This window comes from Calonectris borealis, unplaced genomic scaffold, assembly GCF_964195595.1.
Source record: "Calonectris borealis unplaced genomic scaffold, bCalBor7.hap1.2 HAP1_SCAFFOLD_108, whole genome shotgun sequence".
NCBI classification, from domain to species: Eukaryota; Metazoa; Chordata; class Aves; order Procellariiformes; family Procellariidae; genus Calonectris; species Calonectris borealis.
The window spans coordinates 60308-85486 of NW_027441496.1; the positions used below are offsets into that span (position 1 = coordinate 60308).

The 25179-nt window shown below is 48.7% G+C and overlaps 1 long non-coding RNA gene across 3 annotated transcripts; it reads left to right on the forward strand.

Moving 5' to 3' along the window:
- The first annotated feature begins 538 nt into the window (after positions 1-538).
- LOC142076746 (uncharacterized) lies at positions 539-19429 on the forward strand. Of its 3 annotated transcripts, none has more exons than XR_012671303.1 (7): positions 539-2819; positions 3585-3686; positions 10040-10238; positions 16561-16669; positions 16898-17071; positions 18278-18363; positions 19167-19429. It is a non-coding gene; the product is annotated as an uncharacterized LOC142076746 (long non-coding RNA). The 3 variants fall into 3 exon arrangements; XR_012671302.1 differs by lacking the exon at positions 19167-19429 and adding an exon at positions 19002-19110; XR_012671301.1 differs by lacking the exons at positions 18278-18363; positions 19167-19429 and having other exon boundaries at positions 16898-17430.
- The last annotated feature ends 5750 nt before the right edge of the window (positions 19430-25179 follow it).

A 25179-nucleotide genomic window follows, 5' to 3' on the forward strand; every position in this document is an offset into this window, starting at 1 on the left:
CTCAGGGTCCCGGCAGCCATGTTGGTCTTGTGAGGCGCAGCCTCTGCTCCAGCTGCGTCTCGGCTGAGGTGAGGGCTGGGGCCGCGCGGGGGTGGTGGGGGAGAGCTCCAAACCGCCCGGTGCAATGGGCTCCCTGTCAGCTGGAGCCAGGCCTGGCCGGGGCAGCCCTGGGAGTGATCCGAGAGCTGGGGAGGGGAAGGAGATGGAGACAGAACCCCCTGGGCACAGGCACTGGGCACCCCGACTCCCAGAACCCCCCTGAGCCGCCCTGGCCCGGCTCACCCCCTACAGCTGCCCCGGCCCCAGCACCTCCCCTGAGGCCTGGCCTGCAGCCCCAGGCCGCCCCACGGCCTGTCCTGGCAGCAGCGAGCTGGGCCTCGGACACACTCGATCCTCCGTTAACGTGGGTGCTGTCAGCGCCAGCGCGGGGAAGGAGTGGTGCCTGCAGGAGCTCCTGCAGCAGGAGGGGCTGCAGCCTGGGGCCGGCTGCAGTAATCACGATTCTTTCCCTCTCCCAGAGGCTGCGCTGAGGGCTCGGTTGTCCGTTCCTCCCCCAGGGATGTCGTTGGCTGCATCTGGCTCAGGCTGAAGTTGAAGAGATCGGAAAAAGGTAAAGCGGCTGAAGAAGGACACGAAGGGGATCTGGCTGGAAGCTGCCCCTGGCTGCAGACAAGAGGCAGATGGCCTCTCCAAGTGAGGAAGGGTCCCTCTGAGTATTCCTCAGCCGACCAGATCTCCAGCGTGCACCGTGGGGTCTGTGTGGATAGCCAAAAGTACGGTACAGCCATGTAGTGTGTGTGAGACTGTGTGTCTAGGAAGCTTCATATTGTAAGAGCTGAGAGAGGCAGAGACAGAAATGTCTGAGCTGTAACGTTCGTCTGGAAGCACCGAGAGCGGGAACTGCGGTGAGTCCTGGGCCCCTGGGGCCGTGTCACCCCTCTTCTGCGTCCGGGTCCCTCCCTGTGCCTGTGCCCCCCCCCGCCTTTCCCTCACTGGTGTAACATTTTTGCTTCCCTGTACCTCTCTTCTTCTGTATATTCTTGTATCCTGCTCCCTGTTCCTGCCTCTCTTTCCAAGCCCCTCTCTTTCTCTGCCATTCTACCCGCCCCTTTGTTTTTTCTTGCTCTCCCTCTGCCCTGCTCCCTGCCCCTCTTTTTTTCTTCCTCTCCCTCAGTCCTGCAGCCCATTGCTGTTTTTTCGTTCGCTGCCTCTTTGTCCCGATCTGCATCCCTCTCTGTTTTTCACAATCTCTCTGGCCTCTTCCCTGTCCTGCTTCTTCTCTCTCTGCTTGTGTGTCCCACTCCCTCCTCTTTCTCTCTCTCACTTTCTCTCTCTCTCTCTCTCCCCCCGGTCCTGCTCACTGTCTCTGTTTTTTTTTTTTCATTCTGTGTCCCACTGTCGCTGTCCTTCTTCCTGTCCATCTCTTACTCTCGCTGTCCCTCACTGCTGCTCCCTGACCCCCTTTCTTTTTTAGTCTTCCTCCAACTCTCCACAGGGCTCCTGATCCCTCTCCTTCTTTCTTCATCCCTCTGTGAGGCTCAAAATCCCGGCCTTTCTCGCTCTGTCGTTATTCTTGTGTGTCGCTCTGTCCTGCTCCCTGTCCCACCGTTTCTTGCTATGTCCCTCTGTCCTGCTCCCTGACCCTATTCCTTTTTCACTCCCTCTCTGTCCTGCTGCCCACCCGAGATTATTTCTCCATCTCCTTCCTGCTCCCTGTCCTTATTTTTCTTTCTCTGTCCTGCTCCCTCTTTCTGCCTCTCTTCCTCTATCCCTGCTGCTTCTTTCTCCATCTCTGCCCAGATCCCTCTCCCTTTTACTTTCCTCTCACGCTTCCTCTGTCCTTTTTTTTCTTGTCCCCACCTTTTCTGTCCTGCGGCCCAGCGCTGTCTTTTCCTTCTCCACCTCTCTGTCCTGCTGCCCAACCCAGGCTTTTTTCCCCTCCATCTCTGTCCTGCTCCCTGTCTCTTGTTTTTCCCTGTCTTTCACTTTGTCCTGCCTCCCTGTTTCTGCCTTTCTCTGACAATCCGCGTCCTGCCCCTCTCCTTGTCTTTCTCCCTTTGCCCCCATCCTTCATCCTGTTTGTCGTTTTTCTCTATCCCTCTGTCCCTGCTGCTTCTTTCTCCACCTCTGTCCTGCTCCTGGACCCTTTTTTCCTCCCGCTGTGCCTCTGCCCTGCTTCCTCTCTCATCTTTCCTGTCTTTATTTCTCTGTCGCACTGCCTTGCTGTACCCCCATCCAGCTGGCTCTCTCTTTTTTCTCTTCTCTCTTCCTCTGTCCTGCTTCTCGGCCTTTCTTTCCTCTCCTTCCATCTCTACCCTCCAGGCCATTGCTGCTATTTTTCCCCTTGGTCTCTTTGTCCGGATCTGACCCTCTCTTTGTTTCTTAGTCTTTTCCGTCCTGTTCACTGTCCTTCTTTTTCTCTCTCTGTCTGTATGTCCCGTTCCCTGTCCCTGCCTTTCTCTATCCCTCCTTCCTTCTTCTTCTTCTCCCCCCACTTTCTCTGTCCCTCTGTGCTGCTCCCCAACCCTACTTTTTCTTCTTCCATCTCTCTGTAAGACTCCTTGTCCCTGTTTTGCTTGATTTGTCTATCTCTCTGGCCTTTTCCCTGCACCTTTCTTTCTCTCTCAGCTCCTCAGTCTTTTCCCTCATCTTATTTTTCTCTTTCTAGTCCTCCTCCCCATCAGCTTAACCTGAATGACCAGGCGTCCCTGTGCTCTGGTATTTACCCGTGTTGTGGTTTAACCTGGCAGGCAGCTAAACGCCACACAGCCGGTTGCTCACTCCCTGCAGTGGGATGGGGGAGAGAAGCAGAAAAAAAGGTAAAACTCGTGGGTTGAGATAAAGACAATTTAATAGGACAGAAAAGGAAGGGAAAATCATAATAATAATGATAAAAGAATATACAAAACAAGTGACGCACAATGCAATTTCTCACCACCCACTGAGCGATGCCCAGCCAGCTCCCCCCGGCCAACCTCCCCGTTTTTTTGTTCAGCATGACATCATATGGTATGGAATATCCCTTTGGCCAGTTTGGGTGAGCTGTGCTGGCTGTGTCCCCTCCCAACTTCTTGCGCACTTCCAGCCTCCTCACTGGGAGGGCAGTATGAGAAGCTGAAAAGTCCTTGAGCTAGTGTAAGCACTGCTCAGCAACAACTAAAACATCGGTGTGTTATGAACATTCTTCTCATCCTAAATCCAAAACACAGCACTATACCAGCTACGAGGAAGAGGTTAGCTCTTTCCCAGCCAAAACCAGGACAACCTAGCATTGCCCTAAGGAAGATCTGTGTCTTTAGGGCTAGGGATCATTTGGGAGCCGATCTCCTTATGTAGACGGTGGAGCTAGGCGTAGTTAAAGCAGAGGTGGTTCTCAGCTGGTGCTCTGTGCATCTTGTTGAAAGAGCAGGCTGTGGGCCTTATTTTGAAGGAAGGTCTCTTGTTCTGCGCTTATTGCTCCTAGGGAGTGTGTTGGGGACTGCAGGGACGGGTGGGGCCTGCTGTGATTCCTGTAAATGTGAACTGGACTTCTCCTAATGGACTTGAATGAAACCAGACTGACTGCCTGTGGTTTTCTTCCCCAGCTCCAATTCCAACCTGCGTGCTTGGCACTAATAAACAAGAGACGCTGAGCTAGTTTCCAGATGTCAGTGGCTGCCTGTTCACAGAGAACATCGCTTCCTCAGGTAACGGTGCAGTTGGCCTGTGATCAGAGATGTGTACTTGCATGATGGGGCTTTCATGAACATTTTCTGGTCTTGCCACTTCAAAGCCCTTCTTTTTTCTGGAGATTTTTAAGACAGCATTTCTTATTCTGGGGTTCAGACTGGAGTTGGACTTAAGGTTGAACGGCTGAGATAATGGGCTCCGTAAAACGTGAGAGCGTGCTGCATTTTTGCTGTTGTTTTCTAACACTATCTGAACTTTGGTAAGCAAGAGGAAGAGTGGTTGAAAGAGCCTGTTCTTTGAGAGTAACTGTGCCTGTAGCGTGCCTGTCTTTGTATGGTGAAGGTTTCCTACCTGCAGTATGATTTTGCTGGGCTGTGAGGCTGTATTGGAGTAGCAGAGGTAAGAAGTGTCGTCTTTAAAGGTAATGAAGCTGTAGCAAAACAAGCCGGACAAGCTAGTTTCTTCCTAGAATGCTGCCTGACAAAAATAGTGGCAAGTAAAGGCACTTGCAGTTGGCTTTTTTATACGGTCTTCATACCCGAGCTTTGGGTATTGATTGATTTCTGGGAAGCAAGACAACAGTGAGGAAAGAAAAGCGGGGCTTGTCTAAATGGCTTCTTCGCCGTAGGCAGGGTTCGAGCCTTTGCGCTAGAACAGGTCTTTACGACAGTTTAGGAACACAGAAGATGAGCTGTCTGTAAGGAGAGTTTCAGCAGAAGTAAGGCTCAATCCTCTTTGTGTGGATGCAAATAAGAGATGACTTGGCAGTGTTTACATCTCAAGTGCGTACCGGTGTGTTAATGCAGGCTGTCGAGGTCTTTTCAGGGGTACCTCTGGACTGCAGGTCGTGTGCCTGAGTGGTACCGAGTCCCAGGATGAGCCAGCTCCTGCCGACAGTTTTATCTCCTGGAGATACATTTCATTTGGCCTCATTATTTTCTCAGCTAAATCTATCCGAGTCTTACAGATAGACTATAGATAGATACAGTCTTGGGATCGTGACGACGTAGTTCGAGGGCTCAAGTGGCAATGTTTGATTTGCCATCACTTTGCCAAGGCAAAGGCCATTGCAGGGTAATGGTCCCACAGAAAGCCTGGGACTGCAGTCTTCTCAGTAGTCTTCTGTAGCCTTCACGCTGCCAGGCCGTTGATACCGTTTCATCAGAAGCAAAAATCACCCTAGTCCTGGGATGTCTTTCCTGCCCTCTCTAGACGGAATAATCCCTGGTCATTCATGAACTGGTCATGCTCTACCTTCAACCTAGGCAGGTTATTTTCCCTCATTCCCATCTTTTTCTGAAGTAAACATCACAGTTGTTATAATCATGAAAAAGGTGAATTTTTTTCTTCCTTGTACAAATATTACTTTATATAATAGTTTCTTCATTTCTCTGTTCTGTGTTGGTAGCTCTGAGCATTTAATCTGGTCTACCTGAGCCTCCTGAACCCCGAAGCAGTGTTCTGAAGGAGGCCTTATTAGGGATTTCTTCAACGCTGTTAAAATAAAAGCTGCTTGCTCTGCTTTAAATCGGGGTGATGGAAAAGGCCGCTCTGGTTTTTGAGTCCTTTTTTCCCTTGGCTTTTTAGATGGGCAGAGGACACTTCTGTCGGGCTTTCTCTTTGCGTGCGTCCTGGTGCTTCTCTCGCCAGCTTTCTTTGGCAAACGCGGGCTATTGCTTAAAACTTCCATCAGAGGTGGATGCCTGTCACACGACAAGGGTTCTTTGGGTATCGGACGATAAAACACCAACGGTCTACGGACCAAGTCTGTTCAAACGTATTATAATAATATAAGTTGACAATCAATATCATTGAGCCTGAGTAGAGCGCAAGCAATCTAAGCATGAGCGAAAGAGAGAAGGGGAAATCTCACTTGCCATGTAGGCGAGGTACAACACCGTTAACGATTAATCTTACCCACTGATGAGCAACAGTTGGGGAAATTGTGGACCTGTCGTGTTCTCCTTCATGACATAAGGACATCTCCTTCTCCAGGCAGCACCCCTGGACCAGCTGAGAGCTACCCCGAGTTGGTGTTGGGGCACCTTATTTTTGGGATTGCACCTTCTCTGTTCAGTTGTATGACTGACAAGTTGATGTAGGCATGTCCTTTACATGCAAAGCTGGACGTGTCTCAGAAGGGTTGGTGATCCGCAAGTAGTTGTACGCGGTTGGTCACAGGTTTCTGTGTGCGAGGGGCTCCGTGCAGCTGTGTGAGCAGCGCAAGCACGCTCTGTTAGCGCTTTCCACTGTCCCCTGCCATACCTGAGGCCAGGAGCGTCTCGCCACACTCCACCCCTTGTGGCGTGGGTAACGGTGTGATCCAGTGGTTGGGGTAACAGCCCTGCAGAGTGAGAGTGCGAGCCTCTCTTGCCTCTACTGGTGCGAAATGGCTGGGCGGTGGACGGAGAGGTGGTGGAGGAGGAGGAGGACTTTCCCAAGCGGGGGACAAATGCGAGATTAATCACTATCGGTGAGTTCGATCGTTTGGTTCTATGATATATGGCAACTCAAAGCTTAATCACAATCCAAACAACTTAGTAATGGGATAAAGAATATTACAATAATAATAGTTTTTGTTACTATTTGTTGCAAATCTAAGGGTGGTATCCAACTAAAGAGGTCAGAAAGTGAAACTCCACCAGGAGATACTGCGATTTGATGTAATGTTTGTAAGTGTTTGGAAATGGCACGGACATCGTGAGATTTGTTACCTTTGGTATGAATCAATGCTCTTGTTGCAGGTTAAGCATATCAGGTACTAGATGATTTTGTCCTAGTATCAAAGCTAAAGAAGAATTTTCCTGTTGCAAGGCTAAAGTGGCATCTACTGTGCAATTGTCTGTGGGTTCCATGGTAGCAGATAGATTTTTAACAGCTCTTTCTAGTTCATTTACCCCGAGTTTGGGAATTAAGGTTCTGATTAAACATCTCCATCTGGAATCATGGGGGGTTCCTCATATACTGGGGTGAAGAGGTGGAGGGTCAGATCTACGCATGCGGCAGGGGCTGCGTTAACCCCCCCACCTCCCACTGCAGGAATGACCACAGGCAGAGGCGCTGTGAAACGACATCAAACCTTTAATGAATTAAGAAAGAAACAGAGATATGGGAGAGGGCTGGGACTGGTATGGGCGGGTGCAGGTCGCATGTCGCAGGGATCCGTGCTCCACACCTTCTCTATCAGCCTATCAACAGCGGTCAGGGGGGCGTGGAGCACTTTGTCCCGCGGCGTCCCTCAGGGTTCTGGCTCGCTTGGTGGGCACGTTGTTGCTGTCGGATGCCCTCCGCTTGCTGCTGCCCGCTTGCTGCCTGCTGCTGCCTGCTGCTGCACCGTCCCCATCCGGCTTCCCCTCCCACGGGGTTTTTGAATGTTTTACCAACTGGTGCACCACGATCTCCTTCCTCTTCTTGGGTGGCATGTTGTCCCACGGGAAGGTCTCTTGTGTCTTGGGGGTGCCAGCTGGCGCGGGGCGCTTGACCTGCTGGCTGCCCAATCTGGGTACCACCCGGCAGGAGACGACGCCCGGCGACAGTGGCGAGCGGGTTGAACCCACCCGGGGCTGCCTCCGCAGTGCCTCCTCCACCGGTTGGGCCATGTGGGGTGGGTGGCACTGGGGGGCAGCCAGGGGGATGGGCAGGGGACTCAGCAGTGGGATCCACAGGGGGCTCTCCAGAGGACCCTTCAGGGGATCCTTCCAGGGACTCTCCACAGGACTGTCCTCTGGAGAACTCTCCAGAGAGGTCTCCTCAGAAGTCTCCAAGGGACTCACCGTCAGCCAGGCGGGGAGGTCTGCTGCCACCCCACCCTGCTTCCCCTTGGGGTCCTGCAAGGGGGAGGCCGCCACCCCCCAGAAGGTGTCGGCGTCCCCCAGCATTGCCACTGCCAGGCAGTCCTTGGGGCAGTTGCCCTCTGCCCCGTACTGCAAGAAGTCAGGGACTTCATTGAAGGAGGCAGTGCTGGCAAGGCAGTTGGGGTCATCGGGGAAGGTGTTTTCACTGTCCACCAGCATTGCTGCTGCCACTTGCTCCTTGTTGCAGCTGCCCTCTGCCCTGTACTCCAAGAGGTAGGGGAGCTTGTTAAGGATCAAGCTTGTTAAGGTCAAGTTGGGGACATCGGGGATATCAGGGACGGCATCCTCGCCATCCCCCATCCCCGCCACCACCTCTGGCTTCTTGGGGCAGCTGCCCTCCACCACATACTTGGAGAGATCAGGGAGCTCATCGAGGACCTCGGCGGTCAAGTGGGGGCCATTGGCGGTCAAGATGGTGTCCTCGCTGTCCCCTAGCCGTGCCACCACTGCTTGGTCCTGGGGACAGTCACTGTCCGCCACATGCTCCGAGAAGTCGTGGAGCTCATTGAGGAAAGTGGTGCTGGCAAGGCTGTTGGGAAATCAAGGACATCAGGGACGGTGTCCTTGCTGTCCCCCAGACCTGCCGCCACTGCTGGCTTCTTGGGGCAGCCGCCCATGGCCACGTACTCGGAGAGGTCGGGGAGCTCATTGAGGAAGGCAGTCAAGTCGGGGACATTGGGGGCGGTGTCCTCGCTGTCCCCCAGCCCTACCACCACTGCTGGCTCCTTGGGGCAGCCGCCCTCCACCACATACTCGGAGAGGTCGGGGAGCTTGTGGAGGAAGGCGGTCAAGCTGGGGCTGTCGGGGCCATCAGGAATGGTGTCCTCGCCGTCCGTGGTGTCGAGCCAGTGGACCGTATGCTTCACGGTGGTGTCCTCTGCCTGCTCAGGAAGGGCCTCGGCAAAGGTGACTGGCCCCTGCTCGGGCAGATCTGCGGGCTTCCCCAGGGCTGCTGGGGTGGTCACCGCTGCTGAAAAAGCAAACAAACAAAGCCAACACGACCCCGGGGCGATGCAAGCTTTCCTCAGCTTGGCCGCCCACCTGCGGGCTCTGCCAGCCCCCAAAACTCACCTTTGGGCTTTGTCATGGTTCTGCTGGTGGGTGGAGCCAGGGCTGGCTGGTGGGGGCTGGCAGCAGGGACACTGTCCTCAATGGCTGCTGTGTCCTTCTTAAAGGCCTCCGACGGCTTCTGGGCGCTGCCGGGCAGGTTTTCCGTGCTATTTCTGTATTTGATACCCAAGGGATTTCTTCCCTCTGCCTCTGTTTCTGTGCAGGCACGTGCATGAAGCAGGGGTGTTTCTCTGTGCCGTAACTGGGACTGATGACAGCTGGGTGGTGGGAAGATGTGCAATCACGGAAGAAGCTTCCTGCAGCTGCCCTGCCATGTCCTTCAGGATAAAACAGCTCTTCTGGTCATTTGCTGCCATTGAGAGCAGCCGAGTGCATGGGAAGGTGTGGGGTTCCTCCTCCCTGCGGTCGGCACTGGTCCTTACTGGTTAGCCTCCCCCGGCAGCCAGTGCTGTACGTCCCTGTCAGTTGTTAGGCAAACATCTGCAGCTGGAATGTATGGCATGTTCCTCTGAGTCGTCCATTCTCCACCTTGCATGGCAACACGTTTAAAATACTGAAATGTGCTCTTTTTATTGCTGCTAACATTCAAAAATGTTGCTTTGGTCTGGTCAGCAAGGTATTTGGAAAACATCACTGTCGCATTCTGAGAATAAAGTAGGCTCTAATCCTTCCCCCTACCCCCCAAACTGTGTAGGATCCAGACCTTTTCCCCCTACCCCGCTGTGTGTAGCCTGGCTTCGTTCGTTTTGCTGCCTCAGACCAAGAATACAGCAAACAGCTGAGATGCGTGCTGTGTGCTCCAGGCCAAAGAAAGTTTCAAATGGTCCCAGCTTATTTTATGCAGCCATGCAGCGTGGTACCTTTTGGAAGGAACACTGGGATGATGTATCAGAAGTTACTGAAAATGAGATGATCCTCCTTTTATGGTGTTTTATTTTCAGTGCCTGGTTTGGGAAAGAATATACTCAAATATTCTAAAATACAGATCTACTAGAGAAAAATGAGTGCAAGGCAAAGTCATAATTCTGAAATTCATGCTGCATTTGTTGCTAAATGTATGTTTTGATTTCATTCAAACTAGAAAGTAAACAAAGGTTGTACCTGCAAAAGAATTTGAATAGCTGTCTTTGTTTCCCAGAGCGAGCATACAAGCACCGGGGAACAGTTTGCAGGATCAGAACTTCAGCCTGCTCTGGGTGATAAACCTTCAGGAGAGGAAAGAGAAACCCCACTTTTTTAAATACAGCTCTACTTCTCTTAGTATTTCTTCTTGTTAGATTGTGCTGCCAGTCAGAGTCTAAGCTCGTGATTGAACTGTTAAAAAATCAAGATATTTAAGGATTATTTACTGTATTAAATCCTCTTACAAGCAGTGCATTCTATTGCCCTGTGGATAGTATAATGGCATGAATGGCATGACTGGTAATTTTCCTTTTCTTTTCTAGTAGAAGGATGCATTTATGAAGGCAAAGCCAGGGTACGAGTGGTGCCCCACAACAAACCAACCTGTGAAAACCCAGACATCCACTGCTACAAACAGGAAAAAGCTATGGGCCTTTGCTTCAGACTCTGCAAAAGATTGACCAAGCCTGAGGAAAGCGACAAAAAGTGAAGAAATGCCACAGCGTAACTTCGGGATGGCAGGTGAGATTTCCATCCTTGTTCCTCAGATGTACCAGCCTCGTTTGGTTTGAGGATGCGGCGTTGGAATCGAACTGCAAAACCAGTTTTCTTGACTGCACATGGTACTGTAGTGCTGATACCTTTCACGTCCCAAATTAAGTTGCCAATTAAGACTCTAGTTAAGCCTCTGCATAAGAACCTGAAGTTCCGTAGTGCTTTCAAGAGTCAAGTCCAGATATGTGGCATATCATAACCCATACCCCATTTGGGGTCCAGAGTGGATTGATTTTTAATTCAGGCTTATCCGTTGTTAGAGATTTTCATTTTCTAGTCCAAAAGGAAAATGCTGAGTGCATGCATTCTTTTTCCCTTTCATAGAGTGTTGTACTATGTTTAGTAATTTGCTGTTTATAATTATAAAAATATAGTTTATGGGTGTTTATGAAACTGGAGGTGTTAACGTTCTTGTGGATGAATGTACCAGTGGAGCTAACTTTCTGTATTTAAATCAAGCGAAGCATAACTTAATTTCACTTAGAATGTGCTCTTTTGCCCATTATACCTTGGAAGGGTGGATTCAACCTTTTAAACATTAAAAAAGAAAGAAAAAAAATCACATCTGTGAATAAGTGTAGGTGGAGCACCTGAACTGGTGATAATCTCTCACTGATATCCACAAATAGCAGAATTCTTGCAATCCTGACCTTGAAATACAGAGACATGAATGTTAAATACTGGCAGCCTAAGTACCTAACAGTCAAGGTAGAAAATAATTTTCCCCCCACCAGTCTTTTTTCTTTTTTGCGTTTTAAAGTTTCTAATTTTATAAATACTGATATACTTGAAACTTTGTCATACCTTACCTGGTTTATGACAGGTGTGCAGCAGATAGAACTTTTCTGCTTAGAGAGATTGTGAGCTGGAGAGTGGAAAATGGTTTTATGGAAGAAGCGTGAAAGGATAAAACAGGATAAAAAGGCTTGTATAACTTTTTACCAGTTGAGTGGTACGAAAATTCCTGTAATTAAATTCCTTCTGGCTATGAAGGAACAGTGAAATGTTATCAAAATGAAGTTCTAAAAATCTCAAGCCCCTTCATCCCGTTCTGCTATCAGAGGAATAACTCTTATGCTCCTTAAGGTTTATTGACTTAACAGGAAGAGTAAGTGGGAGGTCTTGGTCTATGTGGCTGCTGTCCCCCACTGCTCCTGCTGGGGTATCCAGCTGTAGAGCTTCTGAGTACAGGGAGATCTTGAATCAGCACCTGTCAAAGCAGAGGACAGAGAACTTAAGAATTAATGAGAAACTAATCTAACCCACTGTTTTATCTACAGAGCCATTCATTTCTGAAGAAGGCCATCATTTGTGCTACATGTGATTTTTTTTTTTTTAAATCCTATTTATTTGTTTATTTTCTGCAGACTGAGTCAGTGAGCATAGTAATTCACAGGGGTCTCACTCCAGTCCTCATGCCAATGAAGGCTGGCTGTTTCATGAGTATAACAATAGCCCATAACATAACAACAGCTTCTGACAGAGACGTTAGCAGCATCTTTTAGATGGCATGGCATGGCAAGTCTGTCGTGCTGTTTTGTCAACTATATACCAGGTTGTGGTAAATATGTTTTGTTGTATTCTTCTCCCCTCGACTTCACGTGATAGTTCGGTTCAACCCTGACTCTTCCGTCCAGTACAACCTCTTTTAAAAGCCAGGCTGTGTGCTAACAGATGAACTAAAATGTAGCTGAGCAACCGTAGAAATGCCACTGACTGTCTTGCATCTTCAAGGCAGATCGTTTCCTTAGGAGAGGGATTATATGATTCCAGAAGAAATCCAGGAAATCTGTTTTACTTGTTGGTAGTTATTAATCCTGTCTTGATTGCCTTTTACATAGCACATTTCGTTTTGGAAAATGTAATAGAGAGAGAGTAAGATCTTCCTTTCTTTTTCTTAAGTCCCACACAGGCCATCTCTCGCCTTTATTTTTGGCATTCCAGCAGTAAGCACGCCACTTTTAAGTTTCTCATGTTGACCTCCCATTGTGTCAAGAACCTGAGGTGTGGCACCAGCAGTGGGCTTCTGACCTGCAGACCCACTGGTGGTGTCCTTGCTCATCCAGCCAGGAAGTTGTAACTGAGCATGTTTTTCTCATGGCACGGTTCACCTGTGAGATGTTAGGGCGTAAGGCAAAGACAACTGCTGTTTGCAGGTGAACGTGACCATTGCAGCACCTGCCCTCCAGCTACAGAGCTAAGTGGGCCACAGCTTTCCTATACGAATGTGCAAGGTTCCCAATACTTTCACATTTCTGCATGAGGAGGAAAGCATCTGGGCCAAAAAGCTTTTTAGTGAGGCAAAGGGTGGAAAAAAGACACTTCCTAGAATCGCCAATATCCTGATAGAGATGCAATTTTTGTTTTTAGAAAGAAGCTTCATTCTGCACCCAGGTGAAGGTTAGTTGAAACTGGTACCTGCTGGCCTTCATTCTGCTTAGTTCTTCCTCAGTTCGTTCTTTCCTCTGATTGAAAAATTGCAGTGATGAACAAGCCAGCCTGCTGAGTTTCGAACCAGACCAGTACTAACAAAGTATGTCATTCCCAGGTGGTGAGATGGTTGTAAGCTGTTGAGAAAGTCACGAATCATCTCCCATTCTGCAAGTTCTAATTCTTGACTCTTTTCCCACTACTGTTGATTTTACTGTAACTTGCTTTAAAATAGCACTTAAAATTTGTAATTTTTCGTACCAGTAAGTTCTTGATGCCATAAGAGAAACGTTGTGCTGAGAAGGCACTATAAACACATGGCAGTGTTTGTATATATACATTTTGTCTTCCCTTAGATGAAGTTGTTTTGTAGTTTGAAATCTTAGTGAACGGATTTTTGGTTTTATCATGATCAGATGTCTAAGTGCTAGCCCTCTGCTTCAGCTGCAGCATAAGTACTCAAGTTGCTTAAGCACCAAATTAAACTTTCACTTTCCACTTAGCTGTCATTTTTTTCCTTCCTCTTAATTTTTGTATTTAAATAAACAGTTCAAGTATTTGCTTACTTGGGGAAAAAACAGTGCTAGCTTTGTCCTGTTATGATAAGCTACCTCTCTGAAGGGCAGAAAGCTGAGACCACCAAGAAGATATTTAGAAGAGGGGAAAGAATTTGAGAGCCCTAAGTTGGATGTTCTTCAGCTGGCCAAAACTGAGGAGGGGGGAAAAGACCTACAGGTAGCTACAGGGAAGCACAGGAGAGCAGCTGGGAGCCAACAGTGTGATGTGGGATAAGAAAGTGCTGCACTGCAGTGTGTCAGGCAAAGTATTTTCAGGAACCGTAGGGAAGAGTGAATGCCACTGAACAGAGCACAGCTCATCTGACGTGGCTGCTCTGCTGGTCCTTCACGTACAAGAAAGATGAACTCCCCCCGGAATAACTGGAGAGGAGAGCTGCAGGGATTGCTGGGACATGGGAGATGGACATGCGTGATGACATCAGTTCATGATTTGCTTCGGCTAGAAAAGCAAGTGGAAGAAGAGTGGGGTGACTCCTGTAAATGCAGAAGAGGGAAATACCATTTAGGGAGAACAGTTGCTAAGCTTAAAGGTGTGGGCACCAGAAAAAATGTGTGCCACCTGGCCCTGAGTACATTGAGGCTGAAAACTGGAAAAAAACTCTTAATGCTTAGAAGATTTGGGTTCTGCAGCAGACTTCTAATGGAAATAAAGTAGAAAGCAACCAGCCAACCCCTTATTGCTTAATATGGAGTTTGTTAAGTTTATGATGGGCCTGGAGATCTCTTCCAATCTCTCCTTCCTCCAAATTAACTGCCTCTTCAGACATTGTCTTTCAAGATATGTGTTCCCTTTTCCTTTTCAATTGCTCTGATGTCCTCTTGTCTGAAGGACTGAACGGTTGCTGATCGAGTATTTTGATGGCAAAAAGTGCTATGCTGACAGGATCGCTTCACAATTGTGAATTGTGCTTAGGTACTTGCTGACCCTTCCCATTTTCTGTCTTCATTTCTTCAGTCACTTCTTGTTACTTGATCCTGCACTTCTGATAGTACCTTGTCTCTTTGTAGATGCTTAATACCTTTTGTTCCCTTTTTTATTTAAAAGTAAGAAGTTTAAAACCAAAAACCAAACAAAACCCCCCTACACACCTTCTACCTGTTCATCACAGTAAGGGAAAAAATTACTTCCAGTTGAACATTGGATTTGAAGCCGGATGCTCCTTAGGCCGTATTCTTAAGATAATGAGCCACTCTTCTCTCCTTGAGATAGCGGATGAGCTTGGTTTATTCACATTGCTTTCCTCTGCTTCTGTTTACTTGCCTGGCCAGTGCCTGCGCGGTTCTGGCACAGAGGATCAAGTGCTTCCTGCTTCAGAGCTGTCAGGCTGGCACTTTTCACCACTAAATGCAGCTCTAAACGAAAGAATACTCTCTCTTCAATACTAAGAGAGTACTGAAAAAACCTACCCGGTGTGTGTTAGCGTGAGATGCTGTCTGAGGGAGAACTTTTGGCAGCGTCTGTGGTATTGAATGAAACAGCACCAGTGAGTGTTCCCGTGAACTGGACCTTGATCATCTGTAGTGCTAAATCGTTTGGAGGTTTACAGGTACAGGTTTGGCCCATGTCAGCTGAAAAGCTCAACAAATTCCTCGGCACCGCTCACGAGTGGGAGTGGTCCCAGGGATTTCCCAGTGGGCATTTTGGATGAAGCTATTCTGCATCCAAATTTTGCACAACAAAATGCAACCAAATGGACAAGGGTAATTGTGCCAGTTGGCCTCCATTCCAGGGATGGTCCCGGGCACGGGTAATTTATTGTTGTAGAGAGAATTTTTGTATTGTTCAGTGAAAGGAAATTGGAAAATGTGAGTGCATGCTTAGTGAGACCTGGGGGAAGTTGCTTATCTTTGGTGTCTCATCATTACTGAAGTTGGTGTCTCAGCAATACAGCAAGGATAATGCTTCCCTGTCTCTCACACTGTGGCTGTTGTGCGAGGCATTTGGGCCACAGACTGTCTCCCTCTCTCTAGATGACACACTGTTAAACTGGGCCCCTGCATTGCTTCCAAGGCACTCCCCCAAACCCAGACAATTAGTCCTCATAATGATGAAGAGCAACCACTGTTCTGAGTGGAAAAGCCACTCCATGAGTCGTGCAGCACCAGTGTTCATTGCTTTCCCTTCTTGTCGTTTTCTGAGCTCCTGAGGTGCAGGAAGGCTGGAGGCGAGAAGGCGTCAGCATCAAATACTTGGAGAAAAACCTTTGTATCTGCATTTTACTTTCCTCAATTATATATTGTATTGGCAGGGCAACAAGTAGGCAGCAGCTTGCCTGGCCAGTGCCTGCGCGGTTCTGGCACAGAGGATCAAGTGCTTCATGCTTCAGAGTGAAGTGCCAGCCTGACTTTTTCTCCTACTGTACATTTCCTGGTACCATCACCATCACATACTTTCCTGGGACTTACAAAACACTTTCCGTGTATTTGTACAGGCCTGTGGGACTTTGGCTGCTCTGCCCTCTTTTGTGGCTTTCTCTGCTCCTCTCTGATTATGCCTCTTAACTTACGTATGAGGGCTTGATGCCCTTCAGTATTTCTTCCCATTTGTCTTTCTCTGTATCTGTGGGTTTCTAAAATTTTTATTATTTGACACTCCTGTGCAGTGGACACCTGTTTTCCCTTTCCCGTGAATGAGCTGGGGCGCTTCCTTGTCCCTCTGTGTGCTCTTCCCCGCTCTCCTTGGGTAAACGGAGAGTCTCTGTTTCCTCCCAAGTCCACATGTTCCTTTGAGGCTTCTTAAGTTTCCCTGAAAGGCTGTCTCTTGCTGGCAGCGTGTGGTTTGAGATGCATCGCTCCCTTCCTTGTCACTCCTCTGTGCCCTGTCCGAAACAAGGGTAACACAGGGGTTTGGACAAGGTTTTGGAACAAGTGTTTTCCCATGGTTATTCCTCAGAGCATTGTCAATCACGAGGCATTCCCATCTCACTCCTCTTTAGAGCTGGCTTAGTCTCGGACATGAATTCCAGCTTTCCTTTCTTTTCAGTTTGGAATCAAACACCGCTGGGTACAAAAGAGGGGGTGCTGCTCCTGGCGAGAGCTGTTGATATCAAAGTCCCTTGTCTGATGATCGATGCAGTGAAGGTTCTGTGTACCCTCTGCCTCAACGCGAAGGCGTGGACGTGGTGACAGAAATCCTGCCTTTTGCTGCTCTTGAGCTTTCGACTGGCCTCTCTGTGGAGTCTCTCTTCTGCCTCTGGCTCTTCTCTTCATTTTGTAATTGGTCTGCACGTGCGCCCTCCTGCCCTGGCTTGTGGGTAGCTGCTGATCCTCTCTCATTGCAGCTGTGAGCAGGTGCTGGAGACTTTTGCTGGAAGAGCAGAAACAGATGGGGTGGAGCGATTCAAACGCCTCTTGGCTGGCCTGGGGAGCGGAACCTCGGTGGCGCTGAAGGTACGTAGTTCCTCAGGTTTGTGTGGACATGGCACTTGAAATCTTACTCAGGAGCTGGAGAGCTTGAAGTGGGATGAGGTTGGTGTGGCTGAAATGCCTTTGGCTTTACTGCTTTTTTTCTGCTGCGGCTTTGTGTTATCTTCTGGCCTCCTTAGAAGTCCTGAACCAGTGACTTCCAGTCCATGCCCAGAAGTTTTCTCTTTTGTGTGTGTGTGTGGTTTTTTTCAGGTGGCCTGTATGCAGCCGATCAGTGCCATGATCCGTCCTGCTTGTGAGCTTGACTTGGGAGTTCAGATACGTAGTGAATTGTCTGTGTACTCCATGTACCTCATCTTGAATTCAGAAAGCAGCACCACCCTTTTCATGAAAAGAGAAAAAAGAAAAAAAAAAGAAAAAAGAAAGGTAGTGCTTCCCAAGGACTAAAATTTACTTAGTTTTAGTGAGTAGGTAGGTGAACAGAGCACATACACTCCTTACCTGGTGTCCAGCTATTAATGCGAGGGGGTATTGCGGTGAGAACCTGCTAGATAATTATACCCTGGTTTTTTGCATTTTTACCATCTTTAATGAAAAAAACTACCAAAGGTATTAGCATAAACTGTATGCATTTGACATTGTTTTCTCGGTGGGGAAGTTCAAACCAGTGACTTGCCCGTTATTGCTCATGTAATCTGTGGCAGAGCTGGACTTGGAGTGAGATTACCATGCTTAGCCTTACCATTCTAGAGTATTTAAAACATTTCCTTGAAACGCTTTCCCAAAATCACAAGACCTGACTTCTGAAATAGCCGTTTTCCTAGGAGCTGCATCTGAGCTAAGCCAGATGAGAGAGTCTTGCCTGCAGTTAGTCACTGAGGCTGATGACAGGTCACCCGCAGTTTTGGCAAGGACAGAACAAGATGGATACGTATGTTCCTCTGTGCCGCTTGTAAATTCCGTCACGTGTCTTGCATAAATTGGTCTCCAGGTTTTGCAGGTTGTAGGTTTGGTAGGATCAATGGTGTCTTAAACGTGATGGTAATAGCAAAACCTGTAGGCATCCATGTAGGGCATTTTGGATTTCGTAGAATCTGCAATGATATTTGAAGAGTTTAATGTTATGTTGAGGTACAGTAGTTATAGCGTTATCAGAAGAAAGTCTTGGCAAAGAAGATGAAGATGGCAAAGATACTCAAAAGCGTTATAACCTTTGACAGTGGAAACAAGTCATTTACAGTTTATATGAACAGTCTACTATTCTTTTCAAAAATTTACAGAGAACGTTTTGCTGTTTCCATATCAGAACTTAGTGGTAGTAAATTAAAGCTCTCCACTGAGATGTAAAAAAAGGAGTCATGTATCCTGCAAAGAAGAGTAATTGCACGGACTTGATAGTCTTACTCTTTTCAGTTCTCCTTAAAAGGCAGGTGTGTGCTTCCTCACCTGTGCTGTACATGAGAAAAAAAAACCACCCTTGAAACCTCCTCTGAAATTAAAGGTGGGTGAGACACATCACATTTTCCGCCTTTTCCACTATCCTGCTTTCTCTTGAACTTGTTTGTATCGGTATCAAAAATTCTTTGCTTTCCCTGGAGCCAAGACAACTTAAGATTTTGGGTTTGTTTTCAGCCCGGCAGTCTCCTGTCAGAGAGAGGTGTCCATGCAGAAGTGCTCGGTCACAGAGCACTGGCTCCTTGCTGCAAGAGGACTAAGAGGTGGGTGCGTAGTTAGTGATGCTTCTCATCCATGCTTTGGAGGGTTTTCAGGTTGCTGGTCATTACAGAATTACAGTATGATAATTACTGCGGTAGTCTGAGGATATAAGGGAAACAAAGATTGGGGGGGAGGAGAGGATGCTTTTTAATAGCCACTAGACTTTCTACAACACAGTTTTTGTGGGTCACTGACAAGAGGATCATGGAGGAGGTGGCTGAGATTGTGTAATGGAAATCCTTTTGTTCTGGAGTTGGAGCCCAAATCGCCCTCTAAAAATCTTACTCACGCTACCTAATCTGGAAGCATACAGTTTCTTTTCTGAAAACTGAAGGTAATTCAGTTAGAGGGAGAGCCCGTTTGGAAGTTTCAGTAGTTTGGGGGCAGAGGCCAGTTGGGTGCTGGGGCCCTTGGGGGTGGGGGCTGTTTCTGCCCCGTGCCCTTGGCCTGGCGCTCACAGCTGGGAACGGGCTTTCCAGAATCCTGCTGGAAGGAGCCAGATGTGGGAGCTGTGGCCGAGCTGGGGGACAGGGAGCACCCCTGGACCAGCCTCAGGACCTGCGGCACACCTGCCTTCAAATCAGCTCTCCCAGCAGGACGTTGCCCAGGAGCAACTTTGAGTTTTGCTCTTCTCCTTCAGGAGCCGTGTTCCACACCAAGCACACCCAGAGCTGCGCCTGTGCCAGGAGAAGACTTCACGCACAGCTGGGGCTGATGGTGACAGTTCCCGCCAGATGTGCATGTCAGAGAGATGCAGGTGAGATGCCATGGAGGAGACACTGACTGATTGCCCCTTCTCTTGCAGGAGCAGGGTTTAACAGCAGGAGGGATCCAGGGTACAAGGGCCTCCGAGGTCAAAAAATGCATCAAACAGCCAGAGCACGAAGCAGAGGGAGAAGAGAAATAGGTGCAGGTCACGTGGCTGGGACAGTGCTTTCAAGGTAACATCTGCCACAGAAGCACAATAACAGGAAAAGGCCTTGGGAGGTCATGGAGTGACTGAGGAAAGTGCCTGGCAGAGAGAAGAGCCCGGAGAGACAGGAGACAAGGTAGAGATGGAGGTGACAAAGATGGCATGTGGAAAGTGAGGGTGCAGGTCCTTGTGAAGACGCTGGTGGCTGAGCAGCTGACGGGGAAGGAGCAGGAACCTGGCTTCTGCTGCAGGTACTTGTGGTGTCACTTGCTGCTGAGCAATGGATAGGGTAGGAGTTTTTAAATCACTTGTGCAGATGCGGGTGATATCACTTATGACTGAGTAGCAGCTGGATAGGAAAAGACGCATGGCCTGCTTAGGTGCCTGTGATGTCATTCGTGGCAGGAACTAGCCCGTTGCTTTTTCAGGTGCTTGTGATGTTCCTGGTGGCTGAGTAGCTGGAGAAGACAACATGAATCACACAAAGGCGACCCGAGCCTCTAATCGAGCAGCGCTGAAGATGCTCTGTTCCCGGTCATTTTTTTTCCCTGAGATCTCTGCATGCTAATTTAATATGCTCAGTAGGTGTAGAAAGCTTCCACCCTTCTGGATCACACGGGTGCTTTCATGAAGGAAGTCTCGAGTTAAAAAATTTCAAAAAAACCCCAAACCCGTCTGTTCTTTCTCACATGGTCAAACTCTCTACAAAAATCAGAAGCACCACTTAGGACTGGGTTTGGTTATGATGCAATTTTATTGTTTCGATCCCAAACGTCAAGTTTGATGATTAGCATTCTTATGATAATGTTTGTCTGCGGCCTTTGATGGTAAATTGCAGGTTGTGATGGCAAGCTCCGTCACAAGTACTGAACGCTTCTGTCCATAAGCCATGCACCTGAAACACGTGGCAAAGAGTGAGGCAACATTTGCTGGTGATGCTGCAAATGCTTACTTTTTAGTCCTCCTCTCCGGAGTTCTCTTTGGATTTCTTTTTCTTCTTCACTTTCTTGCATTTCTTTTTCAATTCTGCATCACCAGAATGCTCGCTTCTGCCTTTCACCGCTTTCTTTTGGGTGCACTTTCATCCCCCTCTGCACAGGCGTGTTTCCTCTTTCTGCACGTTTGTTTTCCAGGTGCCTGGCCAGAGCCTGCAGGCTCTGGGTGAACCGGCACTGGTGGGAGCGCATGTTGTCCAAGTGAGTATTTCCCCGGCTGCTGCTCACCTACCGAGCCAGGCTGCGTGTCTGCTCTGTGGCCGCTCAAGCCGTGCACGCTTTCCCCTCTGGAGCTTCTGCCATTCACGGGGGCTGTTTCTCTCCCTGTGGGAAGAGCTGCACAGGTTCCCACTGCCAGGCGCCGGCTGACGGTGAGCGCGCTTCTGCGTTTCTGCGTGGCGAGTGCGCCTCGGGCTGGGAGGCGACAGTCTGGTTGGCTTCTGTTCAGCTTCCCCCCCTGCTCAGAGTCAGAGCGCGCTCTCTTCCTGCCGCAGCGCTGAGGGGGAGTTCCTGCAGAGTCCCGTGCTTGTCTCTTCCTTTGGGTCCTCTGCATATTTTCTCCACCTTCTTGATTCCTCAGTCCCACGGTGACGCCAGAAAATGGACTCTTCTGCACTTGATCCAGCTTTGCCCCAAAAGTGCTCTTTGTCTCTTGGCATTCAGCACCTGCTCCAGGGCTCAGATCATGGTGCCTGGAGAAACAACAGTGATCTTAGTCTAGGGTTGTTCTCGCAGCCTCCTCGTGCCTTCAGTCTCATCCTTTCATTGTCTGGCAGCACTTGGTGTGACACGCAGAAGCCTGAACCAGCACTAGAAGCTGGAAATGAGATCACGGTCTTCCAGCCACGTCTGTCCCTTTCAGAGCAGTAACTCATCTTTATACCCTCTCGGACCTCCATTTCGCCTCTTTTCGCAGCTAGCCAGTCTCAGAGAGCAGACAGCCAGCAACTTACACCAGCGCAAGAGTTTAGTGCCAGACAAGGAGGGAGAAGAAAGGAGCGGGCAAACTGCAGAACAGACAGAACTTAACTAGACAAACAGTCATTCTCTCCTAGGACAGAAAGCAAAACCCACCACAGGAGAACAACACCACCACGATCAGTAACAGGAGAGGGAGTGTATTCGGAACACCCTTCCACACTTGTTATTACCTGGCATAGAAGAGTAAATACGGACGCTGGCGGAGAACCGTCTTGATGTCACAAAGACCTACAGAGTCATCATTCATCTTGTACCACCGTCCATCGCCGGCCTGCAAAGAAAGGCAACGCTATCTTTAGATGAACTGCAGGATTTTTAAAACAAAAACACAGAGAGAACACCACTGAAGGACACCATGCGCCAACGCAAATCGCAGAGTTGACTTTTACCTTCACGAAGCAGTAATAGTGTCCTGCCTGACAGCTGGAACCTTCATGTACCAGGACAGCATACAAGGAGTAGAGGAGTGGTTCTCCAGCCGCTTGAGACATGTATGCACCAAGGTCCAAATATTCCGGATACTGCACAAGCTAAAGAGAGACCGAGAAGACTAAAAGTTATCCTGAGAGTCTTTAGGAAGCAGCCTGAGGAAACCTTGCCACCAAACACAGGCTAGAGGTATAGAAATAGATCTTCTCGGTTCATCAAAAAAAGGCATTGCCATTTCGTCATTGAAGTGACAGAAAACTGTTCTCGGCCAAACCAGCTCTTTACGAGCACAGCGGAGTGCTTATCTTCACATTGGAACTCTCCTCTTGCCACAAGGGAAAGAGCAAGGCACAGCTACCAGAGCTATTGCATTGATTTTTCTTAGGCAGCTGCACTCGATAGCCATCGTGTGCAGACGTTAACAACTTCCAAAAAAGGGTTCTCCTTCGGGAAAGGTCTCCTTCCAAGCAGACAAAGTTGCAGTGCACTTGTATACATACCTTGCTAATCTTTCTGCCAGAGAAAGGATCGAATCTCTTCAAGCACACTGTCAGGACATTGGAGGAGCGATGTATCGCAAGCCTCTTGGACGCAGTGGCCAGCTGTTCACACCTTGAAAACAAGCACAGACCCAACTGTTGCAACCAATCTTCTCCCTGCTTCACCCCCCATCCACGTATGGTTGCGTAAAGGCTTGTTTTGCCCAACTATCGTATGCGCAGGTTTGCATTTCAGACCCCTTAAGTCCGTACGCTCTCACGGAAGGTAGCTTCGGTCTAGGGTGGCTCACTTTGGAGAGCAGCAGTCTACAGTCTTTACAAGAACTAGGAACGACACTGTTCAGAGAGCCGGCAGGGGCTGCTATTGCTCCGAGGACTGCGGTCTCCTGGACAGAGACGCAAGCATCCAAAAAGCCTTGGAAATGAAACTGTTGATTGCTTTCTCAAGGCAGCTGCTGTTGCCAAATCACTGTCCAGAGCTCTTCCTCGCTTCAGCTCACCGCTGCGTATGGGACGTGTCTTCTCCCTTCTGGCCATGGGGGTAGTTCAGCGGGCAACTTCATAGCTAGGAAGGTTGACCACCTCCAGGGCAGACAATGCCAGGAAGAAAATTCGCATCAAAGCTTTCCAAATACTCAGGCAGAAGGGAAAAAAATTACCCGTGTTAGAAACAAGTGCATTATTTTCCAAGTTCCGGATGACTCGGGTGGATTAGTTGTATGGGAAAGAAAAAAAAAGAAAAAACCCAGGCTGTCTCATGACTGTGTTTCTCAATTAAGTCAAAATGTAACTAGGGCTCCCGGACATGCAATACCGTAACCCAGTATCTACTATGAAGATGTCTTTAGTAATAATCTTACTTGCTACATTTATAGCCATTTTCACCATCCAACTGCTCAGGTTTGAAAAAGTCTTCCAGAGCTTCAGTGACAGATGAGGCTGCCTGGATGAGAAAGAAAGGAGAGCGCTAAGCTCCTGGAAACCCAAAATCCCAAGAAATAGCTACCCGTGTGGTGCCAGCCTTATCCCAAGAAAGAGCTACCCCTGGGCGGTACCAGAGTTGCCTGTGGTACGCATGGTCAAAAATAGCAAAAGCAATCAAAGCCATCCGAGCAGCAATCAGAGGCGAATTGAGGTAGTCCAAAGCAGGGTGGTATGGCAGTGTCATCAGGGCTGTAGATGCCATCCTTACTCTCTGCCCAGCTGACACCCAGCACGGGGAGGCCGTTTACAGGACTTCCACCGAAGGAGCCCAGAAGCCCGGTTCCCTCCCCATCCAGCACCAAGCTCTTGCGTGGTAACAGCCCACAGTTTTAAATCAACAGAGCTTACTGGAGATAAACTAGGCCCCCTGCAGGGGTCTTGAAACATTGTGCACCACAATTTCAAACCATCTTACCTTGATATCCAAAGGAATATCAAGGAATGCTTCGTAGGTGTCGGAAACGGCTTTGCAGCTCAAGCACGTTACTGGAAGGCAAAGAGAAATGCTTCTCAGGTTGGGAAGGAGACTAACTCTGCCCGTTTCAACAACCAACACATACTACTTTAGAGGCACTGGACATACTGCTGCATACTAGAAACTAGAAGTTTGTTTACCACAAAGAGAGAAGGAGCCAGAGATCATTCTAAGGACGGTAATATTTTTAAAAAGTACCTCTGGATCTCAGAAAGCCCCCAAATATTTGATGGACGATGGTAGTTTCTTGAGAAGAGATGCCCAAGCTGGAAACAAATCGTAAGGCAGAGAGTTATCTCCTCCAAGAGTTTTGCTTTGTGTGAAAACTCTGGGCATAGGGTTTCCTTGACGGGAGAACATCAAGGAGTCCAGAGGGCTCAGGAACGTTGCAAAGGTAATTTGCTTGTGCTTACTCGCTGCTTCCACTCGGACGAGCTCTCTGCATGGCATTGATAGTGTAGCTTAAGAACTCGTGGGCATCTTCCTGCATGCCAGGCTGGAAATGTTCTCCTATTCCTAAGACAGAAGTTGTTAATAGTTCTCTCTGACAAGAAGGGAAGAAACGTGTAAAAGCACCTGAAATGACTTACTTCTGAGGACCTGGATGACAGCCTTAGGTTGGATGGCACTGGCTGAAGAATGCAGGACCTCGTTAACGTGCGCTTCCATTATGCACATCATGCAGAAGCCTTGCTGACGACCTGAAGAGGGAGGGAGGGAAGCAAGCTTCTCAGGTTAGCAAAGTACCATAGCAATGGCAAACCTAACGGAGATCTTGAAGTTACAAGAACAGTCTCCACTCTTCTGCCAAGGTGCCAATGTGCCAACAAGCCCGGGACATTTTAGTGCATAGAAAACTGTCTTCAGAGGGATGCTTAACTGACAGAAGTTTTCTGTGCAATAAGCAAAGAGAGTTTAACGTGCAGGAAAAGGGCCCGAGACCCGGGGCTAGAAAGCGGTGCCTTTCTGAAGATGAACACACCGGGGTAGGACAAGAGGCTTCTAGCTTGAGAGTTCAAAGAACACCAACTCGGGGGGCTGACAAAGAAGGGTTGCTTTTCTCCTAAATCAAATTCCAGATTCTGGGAATCCTTGGGAAGTGCCCGACAAATTTACAAGGAGAAGTTCATAAAAGTACTCACACGACTGGCCGTGCGCACGAGAGAGCAGGTAGTTGGCCAGAGGGGGAGTGTACGTCAGGCACTGCAGGACGGAGTTGAGGAAGCAGGTATTGCCCAGGTTATGGAGTCCTGCTCCAGCTCTCTGTCTTTGCTGCCACTCCATGCAAATCTTCTCCGGGGGACAGAGGATCCTTTGTGGCGGAGCCATTCCCTCGGCAGTGACTGCAGGGAAATGACATTTGAAAAGAGATGAGATGATATTGTTGCCTGAAAGCCTATTTGAAAAGTCGAGTTCTGTACAGGAGCACCCAGGACAACCAGCTCTAACCTCCAACACAGAAACATCGGGGGAAGCCTAACACTGCCATCGCAAGAAACAGTTTTGGAAAATAGTCTGTTCCCCTGCTTACTTTGCTGAAA